The sequence below is a fragment of the Diceros bicornis genome, chromosome 5 (assembly GCF_020826845.1).
Source record: "Diceros bicornis minor isolate mBicDic1 chromosome 5, mDicBic1.mat.cur, whole genome shotgun sequence".
In the NCBI taxonomy this organism is placed as follows: domain Eukaryota; kingdom Metazoa; phylum Chordata; class Mammalia; order Perissodactyla; family Rhinocerotidae; genus Diceros; species Diceros bicornis.
In genome coordinates this window covers 23,169,141-23,195,323 of record NC_080744.1, presented here as the reverse complement: position 1 = coordinate 23,195,323, position 26,183 = coordinate 23,169,141, and positions in this window count along the sequence as shown.

Genomic DNA, 26,183 nt, shown 5'->3' with positions numbered 1-26,183 from the left:
GAGAGGGAAGGCAAAGGGCATTATTCTGTTGGGGCCCAGGGCAGGCCACCCCAAAATATCCCACAATAGCATATTTATTATTTAGAATTAAAGTTACTTGAAAAGCAAAAAGGGCTTTCTGACCCTCCTGTCTCTGAAACCCCTGAAAGCAGGAAATAAATCTCCCATGTGAAAGGTGCTCTGCCTGCATCCTTATCAACAGAGCTAGGGATTTAGGGCTGAGAAATCTGAATAAACAAACCTTGCTAATTTAATACCTCAAGCCCAACTCTGCTTAATTTCCTCACTAATTGTGTATCCCAAACCTAAGTTTCTTTGTCCTGTCAATTTTTCACAAATTTCTGTTTCTTTGTATAAACGATACGTATACTGCCTGTTTTGTTCACTCTCGAGCTCCTTTCTTTTTTTTATTTTGTGGGGAAGATCAGCCCTGAACTAACATCTGATTCCAATCCTCCTCTTTTTTGCTGATGAGGATTGGCCCTGGGCTAACATCTGTGCCCACCTTCCTCTTCTTATATGGGACCCCGCCAGAGCATGGCTTGACAAGCGGTGCATCAGTGCACCCCAGGATCCGAAACTGCAAACCCCGGGCCTCCTAAGCAGAGCGAGCACTTAACCGCTGCGTTACCTGGCCGGCCCTCTTGAGCATCACTTCTTTTTGGTCTCCAATGCATATATATTGAACTGGGTTTTCTCCTGTTAATCTTGTCTTGTGTCAATTTTGCTATCAGTCTAGCCACAAGAACACAAGAAGCGAGGAAAAGGGATTTTCCCCTCCCCAACACTACTAGTCTACATCTTACTATGTTCTAACACATATATAACTAGTATACAAGATTTCATTCAATTCTCCACCTTTTGCATGGGCTTTATCAGTAATCACATTGTAAAATGAAACAGACTCAAAGAAATTAAGTGATGTACCCACGGTCCCATAGTTACAGAAAGTGTGTACACACACACACACACACACACACACATACACACACAGAGGCTGCATGCCTGCCAAGCTGCGAACTTTCTTTGATATCACTCTACGAGGTGGTGGAAGCCACAGCAGGCAGATTTTAGCTCAGCAAAAGAGAGTGTTCTGACAACTAGAGTTCTCTTAGAATGGCTGCTCAGGTGACCCAGGAGCTCTCTCTCCAGAGAATCGTTGCAGCAGAGGCTGGAAAACATCTTACTCAGGGACACTGGGAGGTTATCTTGGGCGTGGGCATAAGACCACTTATAAGACCCCACAGCTCTGAGCCTTTCTCTCTCAGTTGGAGGAGACCTGACCTGGAGGTTAGGAGCCCTGGGCTCCTGCTCAGGATTGTAGCTCAATTGCCAATTTCTGGGCCTCACTATCCTGCTCTAATGAAAGAGCACTGGGCCACAGCAGAGGCTCTGTAAACATTGTTAACCACAGAAACCTCTCCTCAAATGGGTTATGTATGTACCAAGGTAGCTTTTTGAAATCGTATATCCATACCTGTACCTGTATCTATACACATGTATATAGACACACCTGCATATTTTATATATGATACACACACAAATATATGTCTGTATGTGTGCATATATATTTGTGTGTGCTTGTGTGTATGTTGTGTGTTTTTGTTTTTTTGATCCCTTCGTTTTCTCTTTCTGAGCATGATCTTGGAACATCTTTGTGTGAGGAGGATTTTCAGCACTCAAAAAGAAGCTGTGTCAAGTCAACTGTTTTCCCCTTATTACAAAAGTGCCCAAGATCATTAAGATATTCTGCTACAGATGAGGAAGTTTGGACCAGATGCTAGCTCAGGGCTAATCCTCCTGAAACCAAAAATAAAGTGAGGAACATTGGCAATGGATGTTAGCACAGGGACAATCTTTCCCAGGAGAATAAAAAAAGATCTTCTGCACAGAGGTCTTGGTAGGCAACAAGATGTGAGAAGGCGCGCCTTCTAGGGCAACGGGAACCCATAGGGACACATTTCTCCCATGTGAAAATGAGTCTAGTGTTGGTGTGTGTGTGTTTTGGTCAGGAGTATTGATCTACACCTGTGACTGCACTGAACTCCAAAGCTGTACCCTGATCGGCATCAAGACATGGGAGGGACGGCTGTCAGGCATGCCTGGCTAGCCTGACCAGGCACCGGGGGCCCAGTGTCAACAAAGAGCCTCCTATCACATGTGTGGCCTCCAACCTAAGAGCTAGCCAAATTTGAGGGTCACGGTGAGCTTGGATGTGAAGCATGTAGCAGTAACCATGGTGGCCTGTGGGTTGGAGGCTGTTCTCTATTTTTCTGGCACCATGTAAGCCTCTCTGATGTGGTGTGATTTCAGCAAGATGAGGAAATGTGGTATCTCTTCCATGTCAGAGTTTATACGGAACTTTGTACCCATAGGATACCCTACATTTAAACCATAAAAAAGTGGCTGTTCTGGTTGTGTTTTTCCTCCCTGCACCTCTGGTTCCTCCAAAGGTGGGGCTTCACTGACTATGGAACAGTAAACTTCATTTCCAGTCCCATACACTGCTGTTCTAGAGTCAAATGTGACGATGCACGTGAAAACAGAAAGTTGTAAGATGAATGTTATCTTCTTCAAACAAGATGATTTTCATTTGTGTGGATTTCCCACACAGATTCAGGCTACTCTGACCAGACTGGACAAGTAAGAGCCTTGGGGAAATTCTGATGAAAGTTCTTTGGGCTGTAAGTGTCATGAGTGTCATGTGAGTGTCAAGTGTCTTTGGGCCGGTGTCTGCCATGTTCACTTCTGAGCCTCCAGTGCCTGGCACATAGTGAGTGCTCGATATCTGTTTGTTTGTTGATTGATGGCAAAAGTAGTGCCATCCAGTCCTGCTGCAAAGACTCCCTCCCTTATTCAACTGGCAGCTCTAACCCAGGTGGGCAGCAGGGGTCCTAGACAAGAAGCCAGGTTACCATGGGTGACTAAGAGACAGGCTGAAAGGGGCCGAGGCTGTAAGTGAATGGCCTATGAGAAATCTCAAAGCCCAGAGGGTACGTGGGGCTGGATGTGACGGGCTCAGCCACAAGGAGGTGTGGAAAAGCATCAATGGGTCATAACATGGCAAAGGTTTGTGAGGAGGTGGTGGGAAGTGGGAGAGAGGAGGAAGTGGAAAAGAGGGGAGAACCGTGAGTGGAAGGGACAGAGGCAGGCCTGCCCACAGCTGGTACCCAGTGACTGTTGTTCAATAAATAAAGGAGAAATCAGTGGTTCCATCGAGAAATGGATATTTATTAAGGTCATGGCAGCCTCCACACAGGGAGGTCTGGACTCTTCCCCGGAGAAAATGGTCAGTCATAGAAGATCTCATTGATCTTTCTCCAGCGCTGGAAGCTTGGCATCTTGGTGAAAACCTGGAGGTGTTCCATTCTTCATCCAAAGGAGACAATGCCCTGGGTGGCGTTGTTATACACGAGGGGCCCCCAGAGCCTCTCATAGGCAGAGGGAGGGAGGACTGAGCTGTCCTCCGTGTGGTCCTGGCCTCCCCGGCTCCCTGGGGTGGGCGCTCCCTGTTTGGGCCCCAGTTGTGAGATGAAGTGTGGTCCTGGGGCCCAGCCCTGGCCTTGAGTTTTCTCCCAGCTTGACCCTGGCCTAGGCCCTCTCCCCAGAGCATCTGTATGGCAGGAACTCCGGAGGCGCTGCCTGGGCTTGTGCAGGCTGCGCTCTCACACAGGTGTGAGCCTGAACTTGGCTAATCCCTAGCTTGGGTCTGTAGAGCCTTGGAGGAATGGCCACCATTTTCTTGACACTAAGGCCAAGTTTGATACCCAGTAGCCACATGTGTGTTAGTCCTGAGAGGGTGCCTGTCTCTACCAACTCCTCTCAGAGGAGACAGCTTTTTCTGAGGCAGCTACCCCATGACAGGATTTTCAAATGCAAACTTCCAGATGACATGCTGTATTAGTCTCTTATGGCCACTGTGACAAATTATCACCAACTTGAAGGCTTAAAACAACAGAAGTGTATTCTCTCACAGTTTAGGAAGAGGATGGGATGCTGAAGTCTGTAAGAGTTTACACACCAGATTGGATTAGCTTTTTATAGGAAACTTCCCCCGAAAAAAACCAACCTGTGATGAATTTGAAAATTGCTCACTGAGGTTAAACTATCTTTTCTCATGTGACCAGGGCAGGAACCCACTAAACTGTAATTGATTTATTTTCTGTGATTTTGCGAGGTCAAGAATAACCGCCAAAATGGCAGGCCATTGATTAGGGAAAATAGTTCTAATTATGTCCCTCCCAAGAGAAAATGAATCAAGGTTGGTTAATAAATACGAAAGGAATACCCTGAATTGTATCTTTAGTTATAGTAGGCTAGGTTATTTGGACGAACCCTCTGAATGAAAAACAATTTAAGGGAAAGTACAGGGGAAGAAAAATATTTTTAAAGCATTGGAGAACTGACAAGACGGTGAGGGCCAGTCAGGTTAAATTTTGGATTTAATTCTGAAACCCAGAGAAGTAAGCAGAAGTCAAGACAACCCAAGCTGTTTTTGCCCTGATGGTATTTGCTGTCTTAAACAATTTGGCCTTTGGTTGGCGATTTCTTCGGGCAGGAGGGATAAGAGTCAAGGCTCTGGGTCCAACCAATATAGAGAGTCAAGGAAGAAGCTCTCTTCACATTAATCTGGGGCTCCACAGGCTGTCCCTTAGCATAACAGTGAGGCAGAACTAAATTTACCCCTGACAGAGAAGGTAGTCTTGGTATGGAACAATGTGGGAAAAACAGAGAAAATGGAAGAACAATGGGATTCTGAGAAGCTCTGACCAAGGACAGCCTAACTGAAGATTTACAGCGCAGGTTCTCATTGGGTCTCCAGCAGTGGTCTTGATTTTCAGGTGGTTTAGAAGAGAAATGCCCCCTAGGGCCAGGCAGAAGACATTGCAAATCCTGTCTGAAGAAGAAAGCTTTATTCCAGGCCTTGGGAAGCCTGCCATACCCTCCTCCATCTACCACACACAAAAAATTTTTTAAAAAATATCAAGTTCCCACGTAATCAAAATACCAAAGAACATCAGAAAATGTGACGCCATGATTGACAGGCAGCAGAAATAACTCTTAGTAGGGGGAGAACAGAAACTACGTACTTGAGATTTTAGAATTAGCTGGCACATATGATGATACAAACTTAAAAATAACTGAAGGGAACAGGAAAATATGAAGTGTCGTTACTGATTGGATAAAAAACTAGATAGCACTTCCAAAAATAAAAAGTGAAATAACAAAATTAAAAATTAAGTGGGTACCTTTGCTTGCAGATTGAAGACAACAGAAAAGAGAATTATTAAGTGGAAGAAATATCAGAAGAAATTGTTAGAGTACAATACAGAAAAAACAAAACTGGTCTAGGAACCAGAAACTATTAAAAAAAAATGAACATTGTTTATATAAAATGAAAATGACAATTTCTAACGGCGCGGGTAGAACTCAAATGCAAAAATGTTGCGAGAGGGTAAATGAGATTAAAAGTCCTGTGTTTCTTGTATTTTCAGGCAGGAAGGTAAACCTACTGGTTAAATTTAGTCTTTGATAAGTTGTGGAAACATCCTATGCTTTTATACAACCACTAAAATAATATGAATGGTGCATAGCTTCCAAATAGTAGAAGGGGAAAAAGGAAAAGTAAAAAGTAATCCATCCAAGAAACGGTAAGAAAGAACAGGGAAAAAAATCATAGAATAGATGGGACAAATACAAAGTATAAAGAAAGTAGATTTAAAAGCAAAAGTGTCAATAATTATATTAAATGTAAGCATCCTGAATGCTCCAGTTAAAATTCAAAGAATATCAGATCAATTATGGAAACAAAACATAAATATGTGCTCTGTGCAATAGGCAGGTCTAAAAAGTCGAAAGCAAGAGAAAAGAAATGCATATACCATTTTATAGTAACCATAGAAACCATTGCAGGTGTATTAATACCAGACTAAATTGACTTTAAATCAAAAACCTACGTAAAGATAAATAGGGTCATTTCAGAACGATGAAAAGACCAATTCATCAGGAAGACAAAATGATTCTAAATTTTAATTCATCTAAGCATATGGCCAGAGAATATATAAAAAATATTGAAATTTGAAAGAACCCCAAGGAGATAAATAGAACTACCATCATCTCAAAAATTAGTAAAGTAGACAAAAAAAAAAAAAAATCCATGAGGATATAGATGATTTAAAGAAAACAATGAGCAAACTGGATCTAATAAACATATTTAGAACATGACAGCCAATGTTAATATTTTTTATAATACACAAAAAATACTTTCCATAATTGATCATATGTAGGGCCATAAAGTGAATCTTGAGACACTCTAATAATGTAAGTCTTTGGAATGTTTTCTGTCCATGACATAATTAAGCTAGTAATCACTAGAAAAATCTTCCTAATATTATAAAAAAAGAAACACTTTTAAATAACCCACAAGTCAAAATAAAATTAAAAAAAACTAGAAAATATTTTGAATTGAATAATAACAATAACAGTACTTATTAAAAATTGTGGAATGCAGCTAAAGCAGGTAGAGAAAAATTTATAGTCTTAAAGCTCACATATTCCAAAAATACTTGAAATTGTTGAGCTGATCATATATCTCAAGAAGTTAGGAAGTAATAAGTGAGTAAATTCAAGTGGGAGGAAGAAATTGTAAGTAGCAGAAGTTAGTGAAACAGTAGGCAAACAAACAACAGAGAGGTTTAATAAAGCAAATAATAAATTATTTGAAAATGCTGATAAAACTGACAAACCTCTGGAAAAACTAATTGTGAAAAAAGAGAGGAAATGTAAATATTTAAGATCAGGAACTAATTTTTGTAAAGCTGCAGACCATTAAAAGATAAGCCAAGAATATTACTAAAAATTTTATGCTAACAAATTTGAAATTTTAGACAAAATAGAAATATCGCTGCCTAACACCTGCTCAAGAAGAAACTGCAAACTTAGGTATGACTGGAGCGATCACAGAAGTTGCAGCTGCGAAAACAGATTATCCACATGGAGAACTGACCTAGATGGTGCACTGTTCACATCTACCAAAATTCAAGAGCGGAAAACTTTTAATCTACAAATGCCTCAAGAAAAGAAAAAGAAGGAACACTACCATCTCGTTTTGTAAGGCTGGCATAACCTTGACACAAACAACAGGATAAGAAAGGAAATGTACAGGTCAACCTCATTCATGATTCATAGACACAAAATCCTACACAAGGTATCGATTCTCAAAACTAGTCCAACATACAGAAAAAGGTTAACATATCACAGGCAAGTTAGGTTTACACTAAGAGTACAGATCTCATTTAACTGTGGTAAGATCAATTAATGCAATTTACCACATGAACAGACCTAAGAGAAAAATCATATCATTATCTCAAAGGACAGGCATTTGATAAAAATCAACATCCACTCAAGATAACAAAGATAAGCTTTTATCAGACCAAAATGGAGAGAAATTTCCTTAATCCACTATACAGTATTTGTAAAACCTACAGAAATCGTTTAATCAACCCCCCATCTAGTAAAATAACTGAGGTTTCCATCCTTCCTGCAAGAATGCAGAAAGCCCTTCCCTCCAGGCTGCTTTGCACGAGGTGTGTGATCCTGATGTTCTCCTCCCAGCTCTTTCCCTTGGGCAGGCTGGAGTCTGGAAATGATCCCAAGGGGGATCCTTTCAGCGAGTCTTTGGAGATTAAAAGGGGAGAATGTGAGGAGTAGATGGAGGGAGGAAGCAGGGCTGGGCAGAGAAGGGGAGGGTTTGCAGCCCTGCTGGCTCTTTTCCTCCCTGTAATCCCGGGTCCCTGGGCCTCATGCTCTGACTCTGATGTCCTTCTTGTTTTGGGGTGAACCCTGCACCACGGCGTGCTCAAAAACAGCCTTGGGGACAGTGCACATGTAGAGCTTTATTTAATGTTGTGAAGGAATGACAGGGAGGACGAGACCTGATGCAAAATAGAGAAGATATGGACTGTAAGGCGTGGTGTGGACGTGGAGCAGTCAGGAGAAGGTGGTGAGAAATAAACTGACAGTGTATAAATATTTAGTAGGTGCTCAGAAGACTGTTGAAGAATCAGTGATAGAAAAGGGAAAGACTTTCCAGGAGCTTCTTGGGATCTCCAGAGAATCAGGCTTGGAGGAATCCGTTAGAACTGACTAGTTGTCAAAAATTAGTATGTTTTTGGTGCCGGCCCCGTGGCTTAGCGGTTAAGTGCGCGTGCTCCGCTACTGGCGGCCCGGGTTCGGATCCAGACGCGCCCCGACGCACTGCTTTTCCGGCCATGCTGAGGCCGCATCCCACATACAGCAACTAGAATGATGTGCGACTATGACATACAACTATCTACTGTGGCTTCGGGGGAAAAAAAAACAAAAAAGGAGTAGGATTGGCAATAGATGTTAGCTCAGAGCCAGTCTTCCTCAGCAAAAAGAGGAAGATTAGCACAGATGTTAGCTCAGGGCTGATCTTCCTCACACACACACACAAAAAAAATTAGTATATTTTTGCCATTTTCTCAACCCATGCAACAAAAACTTCATCCAGGGCTGGCCTAGTTGTGTAGTGGTTGGGTTCGCGTGCTCTGCTTTGGCGGCCTGGGGTTCTCGGGTTCAGTCCCAGGTGCAGACCTGCCTACTGCTTATCAGATGATGCTGTGGCAGGTGTGCCACAAATAAAATAGAGGAAGGTGGGCACGGATATTGGCCGAGGGTCGATCCTTCTCGGCAATAGGAGGAGGATTGGCAAAAGATGTTAGCTCAGGGCTAATCCTCCATACCAAAAACAACAACAATAAAACTCCATCTCTGACTTTTTCTGTCTCTCTATACATTATATCCTTTCCAGCATTTGATCTCCTCCTCTTTGCCTTTTTTGGATTACTTTTAGATGGTGTGATGTGCAGCCCCCTTCTTGTATATCACCACCTTCCACCACTAAGTTTCATTTCTAGGAACATGACTTTCTAGAAGTGAAGACCAACTGTGTAACTTCAGTGTTGACTTTTTATGAAGATTGATTATTTGTCTTTAGGAATTCCACCGAACTCCCTCCTTCCTGTGTGATTTCTATCCCCATTTTTCCTTCATTATACAAAATGACTGTACATCCCATACCTGATGCTCCATATCAATGTTCTCATCTGACTTCTTGCTTCCAATCCAGACTCTAGCCTGACTGAGGGGAGGAGGGTATGTGATAGACTCAGGAAAACCTGTGACAGGCAGTCAATGCGAGAACTGTGAGTGGGGTCTATATATGATAACACTGTGCAATGGCATTCAGATGGAAGGTAGACATCCCCATGTGGCCTAATCATTCATGATATAACCTTGATACTCCTTTCATTGCCCTAAATTTTATAAAATAAAATAATCCCTTCAAAGTATGTCATAGAAAAAATGCAAAATGCTTGGGGGGTGAGTTAAGTACTAGAACTCATTTTGATTAGCCAATAACCACAAACTTGCAAGTGACTGTTATCACCACAAATCACCCTTCTAGGGTTCACTGTGTCAAAAGAGGTGTTGACTTTATACAGTCACCAAGCCACCGTGGGAACCTCATAAAGAGAAGACCACTGTGGGCCTAAGATCAAAGACATAGATGCGAATTATTGCAAATTGTCAGCCTTGCCATTGTTTGAGCTGATATGGAGAAGCCAACTAATAGGACCACCGGAGAAAAGTCCCTAAGGGAAGGGTTTATACAATACAAATGGAGATGGAATGTCCGGGCCTGGGCAGTTCTTTCATTCAAAAGGATGTGTTAGCTACTTTCTCCGTGTGTGTACTCTACGAAGCCCTAGGAGTCAGATAGTGGTTCTGACAGATTTAGTTTCTAGTCTCCAGGAGTTAGACATACATTAGCCAAGTACACGTGCATGTATATGATTATGAATGGTGGCAAGTGCTCTGAAGGAAAAACAATTACAAGAGAAGATGACAGGGTTAGGGCTGGAGGCTGAGCCAGTCTTCAATTTTCTTAGAGAAGTCCAAGGAGAAGAAAACACTCCTTTTCTTAGTCCATTGAATGTGTATTGAATGCCCTGACCTTCTCCTGATATCTCATGATCTCTAAAGCCTGGGGCCGCTATGTCCTGACCTTCTAGGTCAGAACCAGGTGAGCATTGTCTTATGTCTCCCTGGGCCTGCTCAGAGTTCTGTCTGCTCAGGAGCCTGCTCTTGCTTCTATCAAGGCCTATGTGCCTTCTAATTGGGTTGATGTGTATGTTTCCTGAGCCTTTGAGCCCTTGAGTTGATTTTGAACCAGATACAGAGAAGGTCTAATGTCCTAGGGGGGAGATATCCCAAAGGCAACTCTTCAGGTGACCCTGAATTGTCCGTGCCACATTTTTCTCCCTCATTTCATTTAAAAGCTTTGTCATTGTCTCTCTTGAAGTTCATGGCATTTGTCGTAGGCAGAATCCTCAAATGACCCCCAGTGGCCCTCACCCTTGTATAATCTCCTCCCCTCTGAGCATGGTTGGAGTCTGTGAATGTAATAAGACATCTCTTCCATGACTATGTTATGTTATATGGCAAAGGGGGGTGATGTGGGTAGGCCTAACCTAATCCCATGAACCCTTCAAAAGTAGAGTTTTCTCCAGGTGGTTACAGAAGATGAAGTCATAGAAATCCCAAGGATGAACAGGACTTGATGTACAATTTTTGGATTGAGGGGGCCATGTGGCAGGAGTGAGGGCAGCCTCTGGAAACTGAAAGCTGCCCCCTGATGATAGCCAGGAAGGAGATGGGGCCCTCAGTCCTACAACCACCAGGAGCTGAGTCCTGTCAACCTCCTGAATAAGCCTGGCAGCTGATTCTCCTCCAGAGCCTCCAGATGAGAGCCCAGCCTGGCTAACACCTTGACTTTGGCCTTCAGAGACTCTGGGCAGAGGACCTAGTTGAACCTGTGCAGACTTCTGATGTACAGAACTATGAGATAATAAATGGGTCCTATTTTAAGCTGCTAAATTTGTGGTAATTTGTTACACTGCAAAAGAAAATAAATATAGCATCAATCAGAGATATCCACCTGACAGAAAATGGACATCTTTTTAGGGTAGAGCAAGATGGAGAAAAGGGGAGGGGAGAAAAAAGAAGACAACCACCACCTCACCCGAAATGTGATCCTGAAAAAATGACATCTTTTCTTTTCTGTTTTGCATTAACAGACTCTGCCTCATCGGAATCTTCTCTTTGTCTTTTCCTTTTCTCCATTTTCTCTCACACCTCAATTGAGATTTTGTATGTAAGATTGCACGTGGAGTGTGTGTGAAAGCAGGAAGAAGAGACGTGGGTTGATTGATTGTGAGTCTTACTTCCTGGAGCAAACAAGCTCTCCCTCCTGCTTTAAGGTCCAATCCAGCTTTCTCTTCTGAGAGAAGCCCTGGGGGGATCAGCACCAATGAGGTGGGAGCTGTGAGCTATTGAGGGTCCCGTGCAGTAGGAATGGAATAACGATGAGCAGATGATGTTTATCGAGCTCCTATTCTGCATCGGGTACTGTTTCGAGTGTTTTATATGAATTCATTCAATCCTATAACATCCCATGAGGTTGTAGTATTATTATCACTGATTTACAGTTGAAAGCACTGAGGCACATCCAGGTTAAGGAACTTTTCCAAGGCTACTTTTAGGTGTTAGTGGAACCAGGTTTCAAACCTTAGCTGTCTGGCTGTAGAGTATGGACACATAACCACTACATGGAAAATCTTCACCCAAGTCAAAGTTCCTTTGGGGAAAACTTAAGGTATTGCATGTATCTTTGTGAATTACAAGCCCCCCGACCCGTCTTTGCACCACCCACATGGTGACTGTCTTCTAGTCGCCTCAGAGCTGCCCTCATCTCAGGACAAGGACGGATCTCCTGCACCTCCTGGGAGTGGTAGTGGGTGCAGTAGTCTTGAGGGATTTTCTTGTGTCAGGAGTATCCTTGAGCATCTTTCTGACTTAAGAGGGAGAGAAAAGTCTCAGAAGGAAGGTTTTATAGCTCACTGGGCCCCAGGGGTGGCCAGGCCAGGAAGGAGAAACAGCAGGTCAAGGAATGAAGGAGAAGGTGCTGAGGTGGTGGGTCTGAGGGTCATGGAAACTTGCCACTGCTTGGACCTACTTCCTGAGGTTCTGAGGGAGGATGCTCCTGCTGCAGTCCAAGTGCGGACAACCAACTCTTCCCAGGCAAGTAGTCTAAGGAGATCTCTGCCCCACACCCCTAACCCAATAAGAAAAACCACCTGCTGGTCCCAGAGCGGGCTCCTTATCATTGGCTGGGGAGACACCATGAGACTGTAGATGTTTAGGACACTGTGGTGAAGAATTAAAATGACAGCTGTCACCACATGAGGACTTGGTGGGGCGGGGTGGGCAAATTTCCTCCTGTCACAACCTCAGGTCTAGTTGCATGAGTCTCCTCCCTGGTGACAAAACAACCACATCAAAACATCTCTTACAGCCCCAAGCTGTAACAGTGTCCCGTTACATAGTATTTGCAAGTCTGAGGTATGCAATTTCACTCCAGAGTCCACACTCATCTGTGCCTTAGGAGATGAGTTTTATCACCATCTCTCCAAGTAGCCCCAAAGATTTCCTGGCTCATGTTTGTGGAGAAGGCTGTGGGTCTTAATGTCCTCATTGTTAAAATAGAGGATATTTGTTGTGTCGGACATTGCTAGTTGCCTGTCCCCTATCCATCTCCCCTTCTTCCTCGCTGAAGAACTCCAATTTTGCTAAGAGTGGTAGCGAATCCAGCTAAACGTACTCACTCTCCCAGATTCCTTTGCACATAGGGGTTTACATGTGACACAGTTGTAGCCCATGAAAGTCACTGAACTGGGTTTCTAGGAGAGATTTTTCAAAGGGCGTCTTCTCTTTTGCCTTTGTCCCTTCCTTTCATGCCTGGAGAAGGAGTCCTACTTATGACGTATGACTGTGGGGTAATAAGATTAGAGACTTCTCACTCCCTCTCTCCCTTTTACTAGTCTGCTGTCTCCATCACAATGTCTTATTTCCAGTCTGCATTTTCTGCCTGTGGAATAGCTGCTGATGCTCCGATGAAGCCCTCTATTGGACTCACCCTCCCATTGCGCCTTCCAGAGGAAGGCACCTAATGGGCGGGAATCTACAGAGAGCCACGGGATAGGAGGAGACGGCACAAAGAGAGCGATGTGTCAGCAGTGAACTGACTATACTGCTGACACGTGATCAGAGAGAGGGCTCCCAAGCCACCGGACCTGGGACTTGTTTCAGACCCTAGAACTATGACATGACTCTAGTGTGCAGTCAGTCCCAACAATGGCTAATAAGGTTACATTCCCTTCTAGCTGAGATGTATGGCAGGCACAAGTCACAATTATATGAATTCATAGAGAGTAAGAGAGGTGATATATTTCAAATGCTGGAGTTTTTAAACTTTGTACCTGTGTATCAATAATTTTGAGTGCTGAGGCTTGCTTTATATCAATGCAATACTTGTTAGTGAAAAAAATCAATGGACATTCTAACAGGATCTACAAACTAATAAGAAAGTTCTGCAATGTTGCTGGGTATAAGATGAATGTAGAAAAATCAATTAGGTTCTAGACGCCTATAATAAACAAGCATAAAATATAATTTTTAAAAGGATTTTATTTGCATTATGAGCAAAGTCTCTTAGATGTCTAAGAAATAAATAATAGGTGTGAGAGGCCTTTATGGAGAAAGTTATTTTAAAAAAAGAAAAGAAAAATAAATGGTGAAACATACTTTGTCCTTGGATGAGCAGATTCAATATTCTTGAAGATGTCAACTCTCCCAAAATTAACTCACAGATGCAATACCATTCTCATCAAAAGCCCAATAGAGTCTTGCAAGCAACTTCATAAGTTGTTTTTAAAACTTAAATATAAAATTAAAATGCCTAGAATAACCAAAAAGAAAAAATTGGAGAAGAATAAGCTGAGGACTTACCTTACCAAATATCAATATTTGTTTCAAGGCTGTAGTTATTAGGACAATGCAGTATTTACCTAGGGACTTCAAAAAAAAAAAAGGCCCACAGAAAAGAGTAGAAAGTTCCAAAACAGACCTCTTCATATTCAGACTTCACTGATGGCATGAAAAATTAGTGGAAAAAAAACTGACTGTGATCATGGTGCTGGACAAGTGGTTATTCATGTGGGGAAAATTAAATTACATTCCTGATTCATACCTTCACCAAATAGAAATTAAAGATTGTTAGAGACCTGAATGTAAGAAACAAATTTTTACATGTTTAAAAGAAAATATAGAATATATTTATGTCCATAGGGTGAAGAAGTTTCCTTAACAAGGCACAAAAATCACAGACCAGAAAGGAAAATACTAATTTATTTGCCAAAGTGAAAAAAAAAAACAATCTGCACACCAGAGAAATCATAAGGAAGACAGGCATAATGCTCAGGCCTGAGGCCACTGTGGCCCTCGGTAATGTGGCTTTCTCCTGCCACCTCAAAGACAGTGTCAGGAAGTCCCCGTGCAGCACAATGTTGGCACGACCTGCCTCAGGACAGCACCCAGCAGGTGAGGCTGCCCTGGGAACACATGGCAGGGAGTAGACAGCAGAGGGCCTGCTCTCGGGAGCTCTACTGTGTGGGGATCAATGTCTCGCTGTATGAAAATGCAACTGTGTAGTTGAACTCCCCAAAATGTTATTCTGGGAGGTACAGAACAGTTAAGTTCATTGCTCTGGGGTAGGAAATGCCTTCTATTTCAAATCTTCTTATCATGCCAACGTTCATCTTCACCTCTTATTGACCCAAGGGATAATTGTTACCCACTTTCCTACCCAACAACATTATTTATTGTAACCTAAGGCTTAGGCTATTTATTTGGAATCAGAAATATCACCAGACTGGTCGATCATGCAGGCACAAGTCAGGTGTGAAACTTCCTAGCTTCATGTGTGGAACAAAGCTTATGCTTAATAAACTTGTATGAAATCTAAACCGTTATAATGTTAACTATTCTGTTAAAAAATTATCATATTTCAACATATAAAACATGGGGAAAATGGTACAGTAAATACCCATACATCCCTCATCTAGATTAAACAGTTATGAAGTTTACCACATTTTCTTTTATTTATTTATTTTTTTTTTGTGAGGAGATCAGCCCTGTGGTAACATCCGCCAATCCTCCTCTTTTTTTTTTTTTTGCTGAGGAAGACGGCCCTGGGCTAACATCTGTGCCCATCTTCCTCCACTTTATATGGGACGCCGCCACAGCATGGCTTGCCAAGCAGTGCGTCGGTGCGCGCCCGGGATCCGAACCAGCGAACCCCGGGCCGCCGCAGCGGAGCGCGCGCACTTAACCGCTTGCGCCACCGGGCCGGGCCCCACACATTTTCTTTTAAAATGCCATTTTCAATATTATTTGTGCCCTGAAATTTGTTTCAATTCAAACATCAGAAAAGATTTGGAAAAAATTATGACCTGGCTTTGTCAGCCACACCATCACATCTCTTGTTGTGATGCATCGGTGGGCTCTCCAGTAAGCCTACCACAAACACCTGGGGTCAGGTGATGGGAAAGGTGAGGGAGGACCCTCCTTCACAACTCATCGGGTACAGAGAGGTGACAGCTGAGATGAGAGTGACTGTGGTTGGTTATTTTGGGAATGGGCCAAGCATAGGTCACCTTTTTTACCAATCTGGCATATCAAAGAAACCCAACCACGTCAGAGCCAAGGCTTTTCTGCAAAGTAAAAATTTTCCTACCACACTCCACCTTCATTAAAGACAATGAATCAATATAAAGCCCACACTGAGGAGAAGACTTTTCAAGGAAGAACGATCCAGGACCAATGATGGGATTTCTCCCACTACGAACTATATTCCACTCTATTTGTGCCAGGGGATCTGAGGACAACACTCACGTATAGATTAAACTTCCACTACCAGCCTGATGATCCTCAACTCTAGAGCCCCGGTCCAGACCTCTCTCTCTCTAGCTCTGGACTGGTATCCTAACTGACTTCTAACACCTTCGCCCGGATGCCCCATGGACACATCAAACTCAAGGCTCGAAAACTGAGATAATTATTTTCACTTCTTCTCCAAACAGAGTCTTCTTGAAAACCCCAATATTCTTGGATTTAACTTTCACAAACTACTCTTAAGGGACCTTGAAAGTCCCTGACTTTTATTGAGGCAAAATTCATATAATATAAAATTAACCTTTAACCACTTTAAAGTGTACAGTTCAATGGCATTTAGTACATTCACAGCATTGGACAACCATCACTTCTATCTGGTTCCAAGACATTTTTCATCACCTCAAAAGGAAACTCATACCTATTAAGCAGTCACTCCCCATTTCCCCATCCCCCCAGTCCATGGAAAACACTAGTTGACTTTCTATCTCTACGGATTTGCCTATTCTGCATGTTTAATGTAAATAGAATTATGAAATATGTGACATTTTGTGTCTGGCTTTTTCAGCTCAGCAGAATGTTGTCAAGGTTCATTCATGTTGTAGCATCAATACTTTATTTTTGTGGCTGAATAATAGTCCATTGTACGGATGTATGCCATTTTGTTTATCCATTCATTGGTTGGTGAACATCTGGGTTGTTTCCACTTTTCGGATATTGTCTATAGTGCTGTTATTGAAGATTCACGTACAAGTACTTGTTTGAATGCTTGTGTCCAACTTTTGGGTAGACACCTAGGAATGGAATTACTGGGTCAGATGGGAATTTTATGTTTAACTTCTTGAGCAACTGCTAAAATGTTTTCTGCAGTGGCTGCACCATTTTAAATTTCATTGTACATTTTACACTCCCACAGCAATGTATGAGGATTCTAAATTTTCCCCATCCTTGACAACATTCATTTTCTTTTCTTTTTTTTTTTTAATTCCAGCTCTCCTAGCAGGTGTGAAGTGGTATCGTACTGTGGTTTTGATTTGCATGTCCCTAATGACTAATGATGTTGAACACTTTTTCGGTGCCTGTTTTCAACTTGTAGATCTTCTTTGGAGGAATGTTCATTGAACTCCTTGGCTAATTTTTTGTAATGTCCATGACTTTTTATTGAGACCTAAATTTGAATCTCAGGCTGGAAGCCTGGTGTCTGGGACAGTCCCTCTGCTGAGAGCCCAGCAGCTGCAGCAGAGGGAGCTTCCTCTTCCACACGTGTTTCCTGGTCCTCTGTTCTGGTGGGAACTTAACGAAGAAAATTAATGATGGCTCTGGTGAGTCTTTTGTCTCGATCAAGGGCACTATAATCCACACAGCTAATCGTGCAAGTTACAAATTTGCAGTAATCCTTGACTCCTCCTCTCCTAACTGTCACGTCTGCTCAGTTATCACGTGACATTAGGAAGAGCCGAATTCATAGCTCATTTTAGAAACAATACTAAAGTTTATGGCAGTGTATTCTTGGAAACGAACCTTAATCCTGGCTGAATTTTATATTAATACCTGTATTTTCCCTTATTTCTAATTCTTCATTTTAAAACTTTATGTGGTAAAAATTTTGCAAGTTGCCTGAAATTTGTTGTTTAAATCCAACTTAAAACTAAAGAAAGTCTTATATAGTTTAACTCCTGTATAATTCTGTGAAAATCAAACAACTTTTATTGCTTTGCTAAGTTCTAATGAAGGAGATGCTTATTTTGGAAATTTAGAAATTGCACACAACAAGCAAACAAGTAAAAAGTGTAAAATAAAAATAGCCTATAAACTCACCACTGACTACTGTTGATATTTTGGCGTGTTTCCATTCAGTCTTTATCTATCTACCTATCTATATCCATCTATCTATCTATCTATCTATCTATCTATCTATCTATCTATCTATCTATCTATCTATCTACCTATCTATGTATCTACCTATATATCTAACCTATCATCTATCATCTGTCTATCTCTATCTATCATCTGTCTACCTATCTATCATCTATCATCTATATAGCTACATTTTTTTTTAAAAATGGGATTATACTGTAAACTCTTTTCTAAAACCTACCATTTTCATCAAACAATACATCATAACCATTTTCCCTCAGAATTGACTAGACTTCTGTGGTTGAAAGGTTTTAAACAATGATCTGCATTAAGTCTCATTGGAGGAGCCTATTACAATAAAGATTCCAGGTCTTACCCCCAGAGATTCTGATCCAGTAATCTGGACCTGTGCCCAGAAATCTGTGTTTCTAACAAGCTGCTGGCTGATTCTGAATGCAGGTCATTCTTTGTTGAAAGTAAAAGAAAGGAATTGCATATACCATTTTATAGTAACCATAGAAAACCATGGTAGGTGTATTAATACCAGACTAAGTTGATTTTAAATCAAAAGCGTACATAAAGATAAATAGTGTCACTTCAGAATGATAAAAGTACTAATTCATCAGGAAGATAAAATGATTTTAAATTTTAATTCACCTAATTATATGGCCAGAAAATATATAAAAAATATTGAAATTTGAAAGAAACCCAAGGAGATAAATAGCCCTACCATCATCTCAAAAATTAGTAAAGTAGACAAAAAAAAAATCCATTAGAATATAGATGATTTAAACAAAACAATGCACAAACTGAATCTATTAGAGTATTTAGAACATGGCACCCAATGTTAATATATTTTTATAATACACGGAAAATACTTGCCAAAATTGATCATATATTGGGCCATAAAATGAATCTTGAGACACTAAACGTAAATCTTTGGAATGTTTTGTGGCCGCAGCATAACTAAGCTAGAAATCAATAAAATGGCGACTACAAATGTCCTCATAATATTGGGAAAAAAATACACTTTTAAATGACCCACATGATAAAATAGAATTTAGAAAGCAATAGAAAATGTTTTGAATTGAATAATAACAATAACAGTATTTATTAAAAATTATGGAGTGCAGCTAAAGCCGGCAGAGAAAATTTATAGTCTTAAAACTCACATTACAAAAAACCTGAAATTATAGAGCTGATCATATATCCCAAGAAGTCAGAAATTAATAAGTGAGTAAATCCAAGTGAGAGGAAGAAATTATAAGTAGCAGAAGTTAATGAACTAGTAGGGAAACAAACAAGAGAGAGGTTTAATAAAGCAAATATTAAATTATTTGAAAAGGTTGATAAAATTGACAAACTTCGGTAGAAACTAATGATGAAAAAAAGAGAGGACGTGCAAATATTTAAGATTAGGATCTCAAAAAGGAATATTTTTACAAAGCCGAAGACCATTAAAAGATAAGCCAAGAACATTAATAAAAACTTTATGCTAACAAATTGGAAATTTCAGACAAAATAGAAATATCACTGCCGAATACCTGCTCAAGAAGAAACTGTAAACTTAGGTAAGACTGGAGCTGTCATAGGAGTTGCAACAGTGATCAGAGATTATCCACATGGAGAACTGACCTAGACGGCGCACTGTTCACTTCCACCAAAATTCAAGGAAGGAAAACTTTAATCTACAAACACCTCCAGAAAAGACAAAAAGAAGGAACACTACTGTCTCGTTTTATAAGGCTGGCATAACCTTGACACCAACGACAGGATAAGAAAGGAAATGTACAGGTCAACCTCATTCGTGATTCATAGACACAAAACCCTACACAACATATCAACTCTCAAACCTAGTCCAACAATACAGAAAAAGGTTAACACATCACAGGCAAGTTAGGTTTAAACTAAGAGTGCAGATCTCATTAACTGTAATAAGATCAATTAATGCAATTTACCACATGAACAGATCTAAGAGAAAAATCGTATCATCTCAATAGACAGACAGGCATTTGACAAAACTCAACAACCACTCATGAGAACAAAGAGAAGCTTTTATCAGAATAAAATGGAGACAAATTTCCTTAATCTAATAAACAGTATCTGTAAAACTTAGAGAAACTGTTTATTCAACTCCCAATCTAGTGAAATAACTGAGGTTTCCATCCTTCCTGCAAGAATGCGAGAAAGCCCTTCCCTCCAGGCTGCTTTGCACGAGGTGTGTGATCCTGGTGTCCTCCTCCCAGCTCTTTCCCTTGGGCAGGCTGGATTCTGGAAAGGATCCCAAGGGAGTCCTTTCAGGGAGTCTATGGAGATTAAAGGGGGAGAATGTGAGGAGTAGATGGAGGGAGGAAGCAGGGCTGGACAGAGAAGGGGAGGGTTTGCAACCCTGCTGGCTCTTTTCATCCCTGTAATCGCGGGTCCCTGGGCCTCATGCTCTGACTCCGATGTCTTTCCTGTACTTAGGGCAAACCCTGCACCATGGCGTGCTCAAGAACAGCCTCAGGGACAGTGCACATGTAGAGTTTTATTTAATGTTATCAAGGAATGACAGGGAGGACGAGACCTGATGCAAAACAGAGAAGATGTGGACTGTAAGGCATGGGGTGGACGTGGAGCAGTCAGGAGAAGGTAGTGAGAAATAAACTGACAGTGTATAAATATTTAGTAGGTGCTCAGAAGACTGTTGAAGAATCAGTGATAGAAAAGGGAAAGACTTTCCAGGAGCTTCTTGGGATCTCCAGAGAATCAGGCTTGGAGGAATCCTTTAGAACTGACTGGTTGTCAAAAATTAGTCCATTTTTCCTTTTTCTCAACCCATGCAACAAAAACTTCATCCAGGGCCGGCCTGGTGGCGTTGACTGGGGTCACGTGCCCCACTTTGGGGGCCTGGGTTTCCAGGGTTCGGATCCTGGGTGAGGACCTGCTCACTGCTTATCAAGCGATGCTGTGGCAGGTGTCCCACATATAATGTAGAGGAAGGTGGCCACGAATGTTGGCTGAGGGTCGATCTTCGTCAGCAATAGGAGGACGATTGGCAACAGATATTAGCTCAGAGCTAATCCTCCACACCATTACCACCAAGAACAACAACAACAACACTCCATCGCTGACTTTTTCTGTCTCTCTATACATTATTTCCTTTCTGGCGTTTGATCTCCTCCTCTTTGCCTTTTTTGGATTACTTTTAGGTGATGTGATGTGAAGCCCCTTTCTTGTATATCACCACCTTCCACTACAAAGTTTCATTTCCAGGAAAATGACTTTCTGGAAGTGAAGACAAACTGTATAACCTCAGTGTTGACTTTTTATATGAAGATTGATTATTTGTCTTTAGGAATTCCACCAAACTTCCTCCTTCCTATGTGATTTCTATCCCCATTTTTCCTTCATTATATAAAATGACTGTACATCCCATGCTTGATGCTCCATATCAATGTTCTCATCTGACTTCTCGTTTCCAATCCAAACTCTAGCCTGACTGAGGGGAGGGGGGTATGTGATAGACTCAGGAAAACCTGTGACAGACAGTCAATGGGAACACTGTGAATGGGGTCTATATGTGATAACCCTGTGCCTCGGCATCCAGATGGAAGGTAGACCTTCCTATGTGGCCTAATGATTCATGATATAACCTTGAAACTCCTTTCATTGCCCTAAATTTAATAAAATAAATAATCTGTTGAAAGTGTGTCATAGAAAAAGTGCAAAATGCTTGGGGTGTGAGTTAAGTCCGAGAACTCATTTTGATTAGCCAATAACCACAAACTTGCAATTGACTGCTGTCACCAAAAATCACCCTTCTAGGGTTCACTGTGTCACAAGAGATGTTGACTTTTCACAGCCACGAAGCCACAGTGGGAACCTCATAAAGAGAAGACCACTGTGGGCCTAAGATCAAACACATAGATGCGAATTATTGCAAATTGTCAGCCTTGCCATTGTTTGAGGTGATATGGAGAAGCCAACTCACAGGACCATTGGAGAAACAGTGCCTACAGGAATGGTTTTATACAATACGAATAGAGATGGAATGTCCAGGCCTGGGCAGTTCCTTCATTCAAACAGAAGTGTTAGGTACTGTTTCCTTGTGTGGACTCTACAAAGCCCTAGGAATCAGATGGTAGCCCTGATAGATTTAGTTTCTAGTCTCGAGGAGTGAAACGTACGTTAGCCAAGTACACACGCATGTATAGGATTATGAATGGTGGCAAGTTCTCTGAAGGAAAAACAATTATGAGAGAAGATGTCAGGGTAACCTGCCCTTTTCTAGAGTAGGAAAGCCCTTCCTGAGGAGGTCATATCTAGCAGTCGTGCAAACATACAGTTGAAATTGGAAAGTGTTCTCTGATATGTTCAAGTAATTATCTTGAGATGACCATGCCCAGAGGTTCTGGAGTGCCTGAACATCATGAGAAATAATGAGAAATTTTGCCAAAAAATAATTTCTTCTATTTTTCAGAAATATGCAGGATTCAAAGGCAAAAGACAGAAATGAATAAATGGGACTCTTTCAAAATTTAAATCTTCTGTTTAATCAAAGGCAACAAAATAGCGCCAAAAACAACTTTGGACTGGGAGATAATATTTACAGCGATCTGTTGAAAAATTGGCACCTAGAATCTATAAAAAGAAGTCTTTAAAATCCTTATGGAAAACAAACAATCAAATGTACATGTGAAAGGGATACGACAACAATTCGCAGAGGAGCAAACTTAAATGGCTAATAAATATTTGAGAAGATGAAGGGAAGTGGTAGTAAAAACCACTATGATTTGCCATTTCACACCCAGTAGACAAAGAAAATTGATGAAGCCTTACATTACTCGGTATTATTGGGAGCATTAACTGGAACAATAACTTTGTGAAGCAGCTGAACAATTTCTAAGACAAGAGAAGGTACACACACTCTCTAGCGCAGCCATTCCACTGCAGGGATGCACCCTAACATCCCTAGAGAGATTCATGTCAGTGAATATTCATTGCAAAAATTGGAAACAACCTGAATTTCCTAAGAACAGCTAAATAAATTGTTATTTGCATACAGTGGAATGTTATGCATCCATTAAAATGAATGAACTATAATCCCATGTATCGAAATGGATAAATTTCAAAAATATATCATTGATTTGTTTCTTCCAGAGAGGGAAATATGATGACTAGGAGTCAGAGGTTGAGAGGAGTATTTTTACTTCTTTATGCTTCTGGCACCTAAATTTTGCACCAAATAAATGTATTTCTTTTTAAAAACACACAATTAATTTTTTAAATGTTGAATAATAAAATTATTGCAGGGGGCTGGTATAGGATAAACCAATTTTTTAAAGTTTGAGAACAGACAAAATGAAGAACAACCAGCTCACTTCTGCTCCTGTCACTGTTCTGACAACCCTGACGGCTTGCAGTTTAGCTCAGAGTCCCGAATTCCCCATGGTTTCTACACCTGAGACGCTGCACTGGCTGGAAACCACAGCCCTTGATTTTCTTCCTTTATTTGCTTCTGACAAAAAAGACAACGGGGGAAGAAAAATACAGTGAGGACAGGGAGACAGCAGAAGCTACACAAGCAGGGAAAGGCTGGGGCCCCTGAGTCCTCCCTCTCCTTCCACCTCTGAGGGCAAACAGCTGGTGTGTGGAGCAGCCCCTGCCCTGGGCAGCCTCCCCGGAAAGCCCTGCTCCTCTGACTGATCTTGACAGCTGATCTCCTTCCTTCCTCGAGATTGTTTACTTTTTCTGTCAGAGAATTATCACAAGGTGCTGTCTGAGTTAGAATAAGGCACTTAGCTGAAATCTGTTGTAAACACTGTTATAACAAATAGATAAATCAGCTGATGTCTGCAATTTGACCCACTCAGATCTCTAAGTCCTGGTGTGTCTGAGAACTGACCCTTCCCTTGGGCCTTCCAACTGGAGGATGAGGACTAAGCTTGACTGCTCAGTTGACAGACTCAGATCACTAGGCCCAGTCTCTTCTTTTGTTATTAAACTCCTCTTCTTTGCCTCCCACTTGCTTGGACTTTTCCTTCCCGTTCGAGGCTGAGCCAGTCTTCAATTTTCTTAGAGAAGCCCAAGGAGAAGAATATATTCCTTTGCTTAATTCAATGAATGTCTGTTGAATGTCCTGACCTTCTTCTGATATCTCACGATCTCCCAGGCCTGGGGCTGCTGTGTCGTGACCTCCCAGGTCAGAACCAGGTGAGCATTGTCTTGTGTCCCCCTGGGCCTGCTCACAGTTCTGTCTGCTCAGGAGCCTGCTCTTGCTTCTATCAAGTGCTATGTACCTTCTAATTGGGTTGGTGTTTATTTTTCCTGAGCCTATGAGCTATTGAGGTGACTTTGAACCTGATACAGAGAAGGTCTAATGTCCTAGGAGGGGGATACCCCAAACACAACTCTTCAAGTGACCCCAAACTGTCCCTGCCCCATTTTTCCGCCTCTATTTATTTAAAAGCTTTGTCATTGTCACTCTTGAAGTTCATGGCATTTGTCATAGGCAGAATCCTCAAATGACCCCCAGTGGCACTCACCCTTGTATAATCTCCTCCTCTCTGAGCGTGGCTGGAGTCTGTGAATATAATAAGATATCACTTCCATGATTATGTTAGCTTTTATGGCAAAAGGGAGATGATCCAGGTAGGACCTAACTTAATCACTGAGCCCTTCAAAAGTAGAGAGTTTTCTCTGGGTGGTTACAGAAGATGAAGTCATAGAAATCCCAAGAATGAGCAGGACTTGATGCACCATTTTTGGATTAAAGACTGATGGGGACATGTGGCAGGAATAAGAGCAGCCTCTGGAAGCTGAGAGCTGCCCCCTTATGATAGCCAGCAAGGAGATGCGGCCCTCGGTCCTACAACCACCAGGAACTGAGTCCTGTCAACCTCCTGAATAAGCCTGGCAGCTGATTCTCCTCCAGAGCCTCCAGATGAGAGCCCTGCCTGGCTGGCACCTTGACTTTGGCCTTCAGAGACCCTGGGCAGAGAACCCAGTTGAAACTGCCCAGACTTCTGATGTACAGAACTATGTGATAAGAAATGAGTCTTATTTTAAGCTGCTAAATTTGTGGTAATTTGTTATACAGCAGTAGAAAATAAATACAGTATTAATCAAAGATATCCACATGACAGAAAATTGACATCTTTCTGGGGTAAAGCAAGATGGACAAAAGGGGAGGAGCAAAAGAAGAAAACCATCACCTCGCCTGAAATGTGATCTTGAAGAGATGAAAAGTCACATCCTTTCTTTTCTCTTTTGCATTCACGGCCTCTGCCTCATTGCAATCTTCTCTTTGTCTTTTCCTTTTCTCCATTTTCTCTCATACTTCAATTGAGATTGTGTATGTGAGATTGTGCATGGTGTGTATGTAAGTGCATGAAGAAGAGACGTGGGTTGATCCATTGGGAGTATTACCTTCTGGAGCAAACCAGCTCTCCTCCTACTTTATGGTCCAGTACAGTTTTCTCTTCTTAGAGAACCCCTAGGGGGATCAGCACCCCAGTGAGGTGAGGGTTGTGAGCAGTTGAGGGCCCCATGCAGTAGGAATGGGATAACGATGAGCAGATGATGTTGATTGAGTTCCTATTCTGCATCAGATACTGTTTTGAGAGCTTTATATGAATTCAGTCAATCCTATAACATCCCATGAGGATGTAGTATTATTATCACTGATTTACAGTTGAGAACACTGAGGCACAACCAGGTTAAGGAACTTTTCCAAGGTTGTTTTTAGGCAGTAGTGGAATTAGGATTCACACTTCAGCTGTCTGGCTGTAGAGTCTGCACACTTCACCACCACACAGAAAATCTTCATCCAAGTCAAAGCTCTTTTGAGGGAAACTTAACGTATAGCATGTATCTTTGTGAATTACAAGCCCCACTGAACCTTCTCTGCACCACCCAGCTGGTGACTGTCTTCTGGTCATCTAGAGCTGCCCTGATCTCAGGACAAGATGGATCTGCTGCGCTTCCTGGGGGTGGTGGTGCGGGGGTTTAGTCTTGAGTGATTTTCTTGTGTCAGGAGTATCCTGGAGCAGTAACTTTCTGAGTTACATTGGGAGAGAAAATTCTCAGAAGGAAAGTTTTATAGCTCTCTAGGTCCCAAGTGTGACCAGGCCAGGAAGGAGAAGCAGCAGGTCAAATAATAAAGGAGAAGGTGCTGAGGTGGTGGGTCTGAGGGTGATGGAAACTTGCCACTGCTTGGACCTACTTCCTGAGATTCTGAGGGAGGATACTCCTGCTGCAGTCCCAGTGTGGACAGCCGACTCTGCCCAGGCAAGCAGTCCAAAGAGATCTCTGCCCCACACCCCCAATCCACTAAGATAAACCTCCTTGTGATCCCAGAGCACGCTCCCTGTCATTAGCTGGGGAGACACCATAAGACTAGAGATTTTGGTGAAGAAGTAAAATGACAGCTGTCACCCCCCGAGGACTTGGTGGCGTGGGATGGGCAGATT